General features: G+C 44.7%; 3 non-coding genes across 3 annotated transcripts; all 3 read right to left on the bottom strand.

Annotated features, from left to right (window-relative positions):
- Nucleotides 1-1,969: 1,969 nt before the first annotated feature.
- trnal-cag (transfer RNA leucine (anticodon CAG)) lies at nucleotides 1,970-2,083 on the bottom strand. The gene is made up of 2 exons: nucleotides 2,046-2,083; nucleotides 1,970-2,004 (listed from the first exon to the last, which is right to left on the bottom strand). It is a non-coding gene; the product is annotated as a tRNA-Leu (tRNA).
- Nucleotides 2,084-6,467: 4,384 nt separating this feature from the next.
- trnal-uaa (transfer RNA leucine (anticodon UAA)) lies at nucleotides 6,468-6,583 on the bottom strand. The gene is made up of 2 exons: nucleotides 6,546-6,583; nucleotides 6,468-6,513 (listed from the first exon to the last, which is right to left on the bottom strand). It is a non-coding gene; the product is annotated as a tRNA-Leu (tRNA).
- Nucleotides 6,584-7,877: 1,294 nt separating this feature from the next.
- trnal-caa (transfer RNA leucine (anticodon CAA)) lies at nucleotides 7,878-7,991 on the bottom strand. Its single transcript has 2 exons — nucleotides 7,954-7,991; nucleotides 7,878-7,912 (listed from the first exon to the last, which is right to left on the bottom strand). It is a non-coding gene; the product is annotated as a tRNA-Leu (tRNA).
- Nucleotides 7,992-9,693: the final 1,702 nt, after the last annotated feature.

Below are 9,693 nucleotides of genomic sequence, written 5' to 3'. Positions count from 1 at the left end.
TACTCTCTTCACATCGGACATAAACAGCTGTGTTTCAGAATGGAATGAATGACTGCTCCAGTGAGAGAGTATACATACAAAATACACACACATTATCCTGGGATTTGAAATTAAATGAATATGTTGTATTTGCTCAGTTCACCAAACATGTGCGAAATTAAAACATACAGCAGCTCAGCACTGGAACAGGTAATGGATACAGTTCCAGCCATCCGTCATAGAAAGGATATGCTTTACCAAGCTGTTACCCGAATTAGACGGTTTGTGAGATAACGAGAGTTTGAACAAACTTAGGTTGCATTCTCTGGAGCATCGATGGTGAGGCAGAATCTGATGGATGTCTCTTGGATTATGAAAAGCATAGATAAAGGTGGAGCACGCAGAGGTTATCTCAATCCCAGGGTCTTATACCATAAGGAATGCATTTCAACGAAGAGGGGATGACAACACCCTATCACTCAATGTCGGCAAGACCGAGGAACAGATTGTGGACTTCAGCAGAGAGAAAACCAGAGGTCCATGAGCCAGTTCTCGTTGGAGGAACAGAGGTTGTTATTAATATTTCCACTACTTTCTTAACTTGGTCCCAACGTACAGCATCGATGCAGCTATAAAGAAGGCAAGACAGTGGGTATACCTTATTAGGAGTTCGAAGAGATTTGGCATGTCAACAAATACACTCAAACACGTCTGTAGTTGTACCGTGGAGAGCGTTCTGACAGGCTGCATCACCGTCTGGTATGGAGGCACTACTGCACGAGACCGAAAGTAGCTGCTGAGGATTATAAATCTTGTCAGCTCCATCTTGGGCACCAGCCTACAAATTCCCCAGGACATCATTAGGGAGCGGTGTCTCAGAAAGGCAGCGTCCATTATAAAGGACCTCTAGCACCCAGGGCATGTCCTTTTCTCACTGTTGTCGTCAAGTAGGAGATACAGAAGCCTGAAGGCACACACTCAGAGAACCAGCAACAGCTTCTTCCCCTCTGCCATTCGATTCCTAAATGGACATTGAAACTTCGAATACTACTTCATTTTTTTGACATACAGTGTTTCTGTTTTTGCAATTTAAAAAAAAATCTATTCAATACACGTAAATAATTTACTTGTTTATTTATGATTATGTTTTATTTTATGTGTTATTATTTTTCTCTGTCTGTTGGATTATGTATTACATTGAACTGCTGCTAGTAAGTTAACAAATTTCGCGTCACATGCCAATGATAATAAACCTGATTCTGAATGCGAATATTCGGCATGACGTCAACAACTTTGACGAACTTCTATAAATGTGTAGTGGAGAGTATATTGTCTGTCTACATCACGACCTGGTACAGAAACAGCAAGGCCTTTGAAGAAACATCTTCAAGAAACGTTAATGGATTCGGCTCCGTCCATCACGGGTAAAGCCCTGTCAAACATTTAGCTAATCTACGTAAACCGGTGTCATCGGAAAGCAGCATCCATCATCAGAGATCCTCACCACCCCGGCCCTGCTCTATTGTCGCTGCTGCCGTCAGGTAGAAGGTAGAAGGCACACGAGCCTCAGGACTCACTAACCCCAACACGTTCAAGGACAGTCACTACTCATCAACTACCAGGCTATTGATCAAAAGGTGATAACTTACAAACACGTGCCTATCCATTGAATGATCCGACAACTAATGATTTCACTTTAAATACTTCTGTATATATTATTAGCTGAGTCTGTCTGGGGGAACTCAAAAGGCCAGGCAGCATCTGCGGAGAAGAGTGAACAGTCGACATTTCGGTCTGAGATCCTCCACCAGGGAATTGTTTCTGAGGAAATCCGGCACCCAGGATTGGATGTACGATGATCGGTTGTGCTGTGATGTGCCGTGATGAAATCACAATCTTGTCTTTCTACCGTTTTTTCTAATCCACACAAACAACCCACATTCTCTTCGCAGTAATAACACCCCTCGATTGAATGTTTAAGGACAAAAGATGTCAGGAGTGGGATTCGAACCCACGCCCCCAGATGGAGACCAGAACACCCGTGCTTGTAAGAAGGACTTTCATTCCCTGAGTCTGGCGCCTTAGACCACTCGGCCACCCTGACAACTTTGCGTCACCCACTTCACATCCAAAACAAATGGTTGTGTTTGGGAACAGATTGAATGCCTGAGTTGAGAACAGAGTTATATACACACAAACACATCCTGGGAATCGGAAATGAAAACGAGCTTCTTACAGTTTTCTCAGGTTAGGCAGCATCTGTGGAAAGAGAAGCAGTGTTAAAATTACAGATCAGAACTCGTTAGACGCGTATCAGCAGAAATTTGGGAGGGAGGTTGTAATGGTGAATGACAACGCTGGGAAGAATCGCTGTGTTCACATGTAGGGAAGTGAGGATTTGGACGTTTATAGATGGACTGAATGTGACACCCCTGGCTGGAATACAGGAGGTTCAGTTGTAACGGGGAACGCAGCTTTACTGTTGTTGTTTAAGGTGGCGGAGAGAAAGGGATTCCACTGGTAAAGAAAGAAAAATAAGATGGAAAAAGGGGGCTATGACGGGCACAGGAGGGTCTGATACAGACGAAAACGGTTCTGCAGTGTTCTGAGAAGCGGGAGCAAGGGCCACAGATTTGACCCAAGATTCAACGGGAACGGAGCGGTAGATGAGAAGCAAAGCGGATGCTGAGGCCAGCAAAGCCGTCGGGATCAGCTCTAAACAGCTGTTTTGTAACTCGAAAGTAACTCACAAAATGCTGGAGGAACACAGCAGACCAGTTAGCGACAGTGGGAAAGAGTAAACTTTCGACATTTCGGGCCGACATTCTACATTAAGGTACTGATTGTGTGTGTGCTCTTTTGTATTTCGCGCATCTGCAGATTGTTTCGTGGGCAGAGACTTTAAAGACAGGTTGCTGTCGTTTCTGCGGAGTGAGGAGAAGAAGCTGTCTGATGTGAACGGTCCAATGATTCATTCAGCATTTGATTTAAATTCTGAGCTCGGTTTCGCTATTGCATCACTGGCTGACAAATGCCGATATATTTGCGGAGAGACAAAGTTGTTGAAGGCTGGGAGTGTTCTCTGGGGTGAGGCCCACAGCCGCTGGGGAGGAGGAATATGAGGCTCTGGCTGAGCAGACATCTGAATTTCTGGATGAATGGCACTGCTCAGATAAAATGAAAATACTGAGACTGGTAGAGAGCTTAAAGGGTGCGGCGGCGATACAGTAAGTTTCCTCAAAGCAGAAAATCCATTAGCCACATCAGCTAATGTCTGCAAGCTCGGGAAGATGCCTTTTGCGCTGCTGAAAGTGCAGCCGATCTGTGGTGCACGTTTTAGGAAGAGGGAGCGAAGTTGCCTGCCGACATTTTCAGGCTGGCGAAGCTGCTGCCTGTTTGAACGACGAAGGATGCACTCAACTGTCTTAGAGAAATTGAGGATGGAGTAAATTATTAAGGTCGGGGGGAGGGTTACAACATGATGTGATTGCTGTAGGTATACGAATGACACGAATATTCCAAGAAGTTCGCGAGGAGGAAAACATGATGGAGGAACGGGAGGCCTTCATGATCAGGGCAAAGTCCTCGGTAGTAGCCACTGTTGCTAAAGCGCCCGAAATCTCACACAACCGCGGATGTTGCAGGATATCGTGAAAAATCTGTGGGCCGCGGTAATTCGGATGATATCGTTTGCTGCTACACAAAGGGCCGATAGGAAGCCCGACACACGGGTGGGATGTTACTGAGCAGGACCCCTATACCAGGGAAGTGACCGATATGTTCTGTACAAATGTGGAGAAGCGGGGGTGTGAAGGACAGGAAAACCTTCAGAAAACAATTCAGCGGTTAATCAAACAGCGACGAAAAGAGATCAAGCTGCGGATGGACCCAGTAAAGGAACAGGCTGACGTTATGGAGAGGATTAGTGTATCAAAGGAAACAGTACTAAAGTACAAAACACTCTTCCTGAAGGGCGAGTGAGACTATACTCGGGTGTATCTCTACGGACTGAAGGTACTTATGTTAGATCCATAGTAGACACAGTTTTTCAAATTACTTTGCTTTGTAGATCCTGTTCCGACCGGTATCGGGGGCACTTACCATTGTCGTCACTGAGTGCCCTGAGATTCCGGGGCTTAGTACCGGTGAGTATCCATACAATGGTTACCTGTTGTTGAAGCTGGTGTTTACGGAGCAGATGATGGAGTAACTGAGATTATTGACACACTAGTCTTGCTCTACCCGGATCCGATTGAGAAGGATGGAGCTTCTATTCTTGTAAGAACAAATACTGCCGAAGGCTCCTGGGAGCATGCGGGAGAGAAATGGAAAGAACATTTTGAACATCATTCACACTGTGTACAGAGCTACTTTTGGGAAGGTGCCAGTTCCTGCTAAGTAGAATGATGGACGGAAAGGAGGAACTGTGAGGTACACCCAGTCTAAACCTATCATCTTCTGTACCGGGTGTAGGTAGAGTAACAGGAATCCATGCATTTACCGGAATGCTCGAGGAATAGAAAAGAGGATTAACTGAGAAAATGTTGGAATGAAAAGAAACATTTTCTACAGACAGGTCTGATTTTGATTTGTCCAATAGTACCTGCCACACTATTAGAGCAACGGAGAACTCACCTTTCTGAGAGATTTCTCGCCGGTTGCTTCTTGCAAAGTTCCAAGATGCTTTTCAGCACCTGCTGAAATTGCAGGAAGCCAGGTTCAGTCCTGGAGCAGGTGGACCCAAGCCGCCGGAAGACACGAGTGATAGACATGGGGAGACAAACTCTAGTAGTCAGGAAGGACCAAATGGGGACGTCAGTAGGGTAAACACTTAATTTTCCAGATTACCGTGAGTAGAGAAACACTCAGTCTTCTGAATTACCGGACGTAGAAGCCCAGAGCCATCAAATGCTCGAGCTATCAGTCTTCCAATCCTGAATTATTTTTTAAACCACTTTTGAAACGTGTCCATTGATAGCACATCCTTTCTAAGACAAGGCGCTCCAAACTGCTCACAATACTCACAGTAAGGCCACATCATGTACATTTTAAAGCCTCAAGATTATATTCCGGCAACTATATTCCATTCTTCCATCAATATTTGCTACCATCTCATTTGCCTTCTTGACCACTTTCGCAACCTAAGAAATTCCCTCAGGGAAATCTGCACGAACAATCTTAAGTGCGTTTGCACCTCAGATTTTCCAATTTTCTCTGGATTTAGAAAATAGCCTTCGATTTTATTTATTTTGCCGAAGTGCAGAAGCACTGTTAATCCCTGACAGTGTGTTCTATGTGCCACTTCTTTGCCCATTCTCCTGATCTGTCCAAGTTCTTTTGTAGCTTCTCTACGTCCTGCAGCGTTTCTGCATCTCCAACTACCTTCAACTGGTCCGCAAACCTACCCGTAAGATCATCAATTCCAACATCCAAATCATCAAGATGTAAAGTAAAGGTGTCCATCCATCAATTGCATTGCATCCTGCTGTACTGTTTTATCTTGTGCTACCTCAATTGAAATTTCCTTTTTGTTTAATCTAATACGCTTATCTTGTCCAGATTTTAATTTTATAACTTTCGAAATTATTTTTACTAGCTGTATTAAACGTTTCAGATTTATGTGAATAATTTCAAATGGTTCATATTCGATCCTTCGTCAATGTGTTATTCATCTGGTTGTTTCTGAGAGGGGGTTTAAATCTAAAGAAATTCTAGTGGGCTTTGTAGTCGCCCTGGATTATTGCGTCAACTAACAATCAATATTGTTATTATCATTATTATTTCGCTTGACTTTGCGCAGTTTGCTGTGTTATACACATTGAGTGTTTGACCGTCCTGTTGCTGCGGTCCTTCAACGATTTTATTGTGTTTCTTGGATGCCCGCTGGAAGGTGAATTTCATTTTTGTATATGGTGATATATGTGTATAGATCTGCTGTGATGCAAATTTACTTTTTGCTTTTAACTTTCAACCAGTTGGGCCGAAGGCTATTTTCCACGCTGTATTTCTTAAAACATATGCTTTGCAAAAAAAAAAAAAAAAAAAATCAAAAAAAAAAGAGTGGCCTATTAAACCACAGAAAGGGAATATAACCCAGTCAAGAATGACCAATCCGATATTGCCAAGTGCAGAGTGGTGTTAAACGCACGACACTGAGCTCGGCGGCAGATGTACAGGTAAGAACGACGATGTAAAATGCCGTTTCAGTATAGCGACCGACAACGTGTCTGAATGGCACCGACGTAGTTCTGCCTACCCGACAGCCATGGCTGAGAAGGTGACACAGACACTCTTCACAGATTGCTCTTTCTCTTCAAACTCGGCAGCCCAAATCTGATATAGTATGACCCGTTGTACTGCTCTCTGCTGTGACTAAAACAAAACCTTTATCTTTCTTGCGTTTTTCTCATCCCCCCAACCCATGCTTTAACCGCTGCAATAAAATTAGTGATTGAATTATCAGAACACCAAGTGTAAAAAACAACAGTTGTCAGGAGTGGGATTCGAACCCACGCCTCCAGTTGGAGACCAGAATACTCGCGTCTATTACGAAACGACTTTCTCCGCTTAAGTCCGGCGCCTTAGACCACTCGGCCACCCTGACAACTCTCTTCAAATCCACATGAACAGCTGTGTTTCATAATAGAGTGAACGACTACTTTAGTGAGAGAGCATACATAGAAAACACACACTACATCGTGGAATTTGAAATGAAGATGGGTGTGATGCCTTTTCTCAGGTTGCCAAGCATGTGAGAATTTAAAGCACACAAAAGCACAGCACTGGAACTGGTAATGCACACAGTTTAGGCCATCTGTCACAGAAAGGATGACGAGGCTTTGGAGAGTGTGCAGAAGAGCTTTAACAAGCTGATACCTGAATTTGACAGTTTGTACGATAAGGAGGGTTTCAACAAACGTGAGTTATTTTCTCTGAAGCAGCGTGGGTGAGGGGGAATCTGATAGACGTCTCTTAGATTTTGGGAGGCATAGGTGAAGGTAGAGCACACAGAAGCTCTCTCCATCCCGCAGGTGACATGTCTTACATCATAGGGCATACATTTCAACTAAGAGGGGATTGTTTTACTGAAGATGTGACAACACCCTATCACTCAATGTCGGCAAGACCAAAGACAGATTGTGGTCTTGAGGAGAGGGAAAACTACAGGTCCATGAGCCATTTCTCATTGGAGGAAGTAATTTTAAATTGGTAGGTATTACTATATCCTCTACTTTCTTAGGAGACTGCGGGGATTCACCATGGCCTCAAAAAAACTTGATGAGCTTCTACAGATGTGTAGTAGAGAGTAGATTATCTGTCTGCATCACGACTTGGTACGGAAATAGCAATATCTTTGAAGGGAAATCTTCAAATGTTAGTGGATTCAGCCCAGTCCGTCACGGGTAACGCACTACAAAATATTCAGGACATCTGCATAAAACTGTGTCATCGGAAAACAGCCGGAGGTCCTCACCAACCAGGGCATTTTCTTTTTACGCTGCTGCCATTCGGTGGAAGGTAAAAGAGCCTCAGGACTCGCACCGACAGGTGCAAGAACAGTTTAGCCTCACGTCCCCATCCATTGAATATTCCGACAGCCAAAGATTTCACTTTAAACACTATTCTATATTGATTAGATGAGTATCCTAGGACTTCAGCAGACCAGGCAGCATCTGTCAAAAAGAGTGAAGAGTCGACGTTACGGGCCGAGATCCTTCTCCAAGGAATTGTTTCTAAATAAATCGCTCACCCAGAAATTGGTGTACGATAATCTGTTGTATTGTGATTAGCAGTGTCAAAACCCACAATCTATTCTACCGTTTTCCTAATCCACACTAAGAACCCACGTTTTGTTGCAGAATTAACATCACCTGGATTGAATGTTTAAAAACAAAAGATGTCAGGAGTGGGATTCGAACCCACGACCCCAGATGGAGACCAGAACACTCCTGTTTGTCGGAAGGATTTTCATTCCTTGAGTCTGACGCCTTAGACCACTCGGCCACCCTGACAACGTTTGTGTTTAGGAACGGAATGAATGTCTGAATTTGAAGGCAGAATTATTTACGCACAAACACACATAACATCCCGCCAATCGGAAATGAACGCGAGCTTGTTACAGGTTTCTCAGGTTTGGCAGCTTCTTTGGAAAGTCAAGCATTAAAAAAAAATACAGATCGAAGACTCGTGAGACGCCTCTCAGCAAGAATGTGGGAAGGAGGTTTGCTGAGATGAATGAGAACGCTTGGAAGACTCATTATTTTCACATGTGGGGAAGCGGGGATATAAACGTTAATAGACAGGACTGAATCTGAAAACATTGAGTGTGAGTTTATCATGGCAACGTCAACAGACACTGAACACAGGAGGTTCAATTATATCGGCAACACGGCTTTACAGATGGATGTTAGTAAGTGAACCATAAGGCCCAATAATCTGATGACTGTGGAAGAAACAGAAGCTGCGACAAGGTTCACAAGAACATAAGACATCGTGCAGAAAGGCCATTCGGTCCGCTGTGTCTGGTTCATCATTCTATCATGGATGAGTTATTACAGTCAGAATGTTGTTCAGGCTTGTATTTCAATGTTTAATCTGATAGAGAGCAGACAGAATCAGAGTGTTTTGCACGTTAGAGCAGCGGCCTTTCTGAGAGATGAGACGCTTACAAGAACGTATTTCGCTCGGGTTCGCTGATCCTCTGTTAAATGCACAGAAGACATTAAAATAAGGCAGGGACAAGCGGGGCGGCCATCGCCGGAGTGGAATGCTCCTCACGGGATGTGGAAAGGCGGGGAAACTTCCATGGTTCCTGATGACGACACCTGCGAGAAGTGCACAGAGCTGCAGCTGGTAACAAACTGCAAGGTGCAGATTCTCTCACGTGTTGTTGAATCTGGATGAACCCCAGTTCATTGGGGGCCGCAGGCGGGATGGACTAGGACATATAAACTGGTAGATACAGTCAGGGTGCAGGACACAGGAAATTGGGTGACTGTCAGGAAGGGGAAAGGGTTTCAAGAGCCAGTGCAGACTATCCCTATGGTCATCGCCGCCACCAACAGCTGGATCCCATTTGTGGTTGGACGATCTTCGGCAGTTGAACGAGGCAGGACTGCGCAAGCGCGTGAAAGTCGGACCGTGAGGCAGCGGGAAAGAGATTAACTGAGCGGGCGAAGTTGTAGTGGGCGATGGAGTAGAGGGAGATAGATTAGGCAGGCTTTGGTTCAAGAGGCTTCGGCGAACAGAGGCTGAGGACGAGGTTCACTCCAAGTGAGGTAAGGCCGGGTAAGTTCCTTTAATTAATTTAATTAACTTAGGAGGAGGCAGTGGAGACAGCAGTTAGGGCAGTCGAGTGCTCCGTTTGTAGTATGTGGGAAGTCAGGACGAGCACAGTTGTCCCTGATGACTACACCTGTAAAAGGTGCATCCAGCTGCAGCTCCTGACAAACCGAGTTAGGGAACTGGAGCTGGAGCTGGATGAACTTCGGTTCATTGGGGAGGCAGAGGCAGAAACAACAGGAGTTACAGGGAGATAGTCACTTCTAAGAGTCAGGAGACAGGTAGCTGGGTGACTGTCAGGAGAGGGAAGGGGAATAGACAGAATGAGCAGAGCACCCCTGTGGCCGTTCCCACCAATAATAAGTATATCATTTTCAATATTATTGATGGGGACGACATGATAGGGACAAGTCGCAGTGGTTGCCTTTCTGG

The sequence above is a fragment of the Mobula birostris genome, chromosome 13 (assembly GCF_030028105.1).
Source record: "Mobula birostris isolate sMobBir1 chromosome 13, sMobBir1.hap1, whole genome shotgun sequence".
NCBI lineage: Eukaryota > Metazoa > Chordata > Chondrichthyes > Myliobatiformes > Myliobatidae > Mobula > Mobula birostris.
Note: the sequence above shows the minus strand (reverse complement) of the source record. Positions and strands in the feature narration are given on the sequence as shown.